Source organism: Balaenoptera acutorostrata, chromosome 2 (assembly GCF_949987535.1).
Source record: "Balaenoptera acutorostrata chromosome 2, mBalAcu1.1, whole genome shotgun sequence".
In the NCBI taxonomy this organism is placed as follows: domain Eukaryota; kingdom Metazoa; phylum Chordata; class Mammalia; order Artiodactyla; family Balaenopteridae; genus Balaenoptera; species Balaenoptera acutorostrata.
This window is the reverse complement of record NC_080065.1, coordinates 112,842,560-112,844,323: the sequence shown is the minus strand read 5'-3', so window position 1 is coordinate 112,844,323 and position 1,764 is coordinate 112,842,560. Positions and strand designations below refer to the sequence as shown.

The 1,764-nt window shown below is 39.9% G+C and overlaps 1 pseudogene; it reads right to left on the bottom strand.

Annotated features, from left to right (window-relative positions):
* Positions 1 to 603: 603 nt before the first annotated feature.
* Positions 604 to 1,014, bottom strand: LOC103018245 (60S ribosomal protein L27-like; annotated as a pseudogene).
* Positions 1,015 to 1,764: the final 750 nt, after the last annotated feature.

Below are 1,764 nucleotides of genomic sequence, written 5' to 3'. Positions count from 1 at the left end.
GGGCCAGGATATTTGGTATTTTCCCTTTATCCTTCTTGGTAATCCTGAAATCCTGTTTTTTAGGTGGTTGTTTATTTCACCTGTTTGTAACAGTGGTATAACAAAGAATATTAATAATGATGATTCCCTACAAAATCTTCAGGCATTTAGAAGAGCATGAACTACTATCTCTTAAATACCGGCAAAGAGAAAGAGATTCATTTACTAATATGTTTTTATTTACTGTTGATTACGTCTCTTCAATTTAGCATTCATCTTGTAATTTTTTTAAAAACAGTGACGAATAGTGAGGCTGGGCCAAATTTACAACAGCTGACTGTGATGGTACTGTCTGTGATAGTTTAGTATTAAAAATTTATTTCCTGGTATCTTTTAAGATGTGAGTCAGGATATAAGCATGCAATTTATGGAAGAAGAAATGTTCATGGCTAATAAACAAGTGAAAAATATTCTCTACTAGTTATAAAAAAATGCAGACGATGACCCAATTGGGTAACAAATTGGCAGAGTTTTTTTATAAAGATCACCACATTTGTGGTGATGGTTGGTAGGCTTTTTGTTTTGTTTTGTTTTGGTATTTTTAATAACTGAAACAAGACAGACCTAAAACTGCAGCTTCTGGAAGAACCATTTGTTCTTGCCAGTCTTGTATCTCTCCTTGAACTTGACCTTGGCACCTCACTGGGCCTTGTGTTTGAGAGCAGGGTCTCTGAAGACATCCTTGTTGACAACAGTTTTGTCCAAGGGGATAGCCACAGAGTACCTTGTGGGCACGAGGTGATTATAACTATAAACTTTCATAAATGACTAGATCTTTGACCTCTTGGTGATTTTCATCTTGTTCATGGCAGCTGTCACTTTGCAGGGATAGCGGTCGATTCCAGCCACCAGAGCATGGCTCTAGGGTCGGTCTGAGGTACCATCATCAATGTTCTTCACAATGACTTCTTTGCATCTGGAGTAGCATCCAGCCAGGATCAGAACCACATTCCTGGGTTTCATGAACTTGCCCATTTCAGCAGCACCACTTGGGACTACAGCTGGTGGCAGGCTTCTTAACATGCGTGTGTGCAATGCTGGAAATGATTCCATAAAGGAGTTCTCATCCTCATTTTGCAGAGGAGGAGGCTGAGGCTCAGCAAGTTTCATGAATTCATCTCACGTCTCACAGCTTGTACGTCACCAAAGCTGAGACTCAAACCTAGGTATAGCTACTGACCAACCCCTCCATAGTCACAGGGAGAGTTTAGCCCAGACTGGTTAGAAGTCATTGTGAGGTTTCTGGTAAACCAGAGTTTGCATTCTGCCTTACGCACCTGTGAAAACTCTGCAGAGTAAGGTGTGGTTTGGTGATTGGGCTGGGCCATCATGGGGGCTGAGGAAACAGACTGTTTCTCTGAGAAACTGTGTTCCAGTGTTTCTTATTAGGTTTTCAGGGAGGGAGGGTAAAGAGTGGAAGCGAACTTATTTGTTGTGTAATTTCTATATGCCTACCACTTTATATATAGAAATTTATTTAATCTTCCTCTAATGCTAGAAAACAGGTATATCTCTCACCATTTTGGAGATAAGGAAACCAACCTGAAGAGAAACAGTTTCTTCTCCTAGCTCACACCTTCAGTTAAACAGCAGCAGAGCTGAAATTTAAATGCAGGTGTATAGAATCCAAAGCCATATGTCTTTTCACTATTATACACAGTCTCCCCTAAAGGAAAATAGAACACATGGTTCCTAGTCTCTTCAACCTACTTACATATTATATTA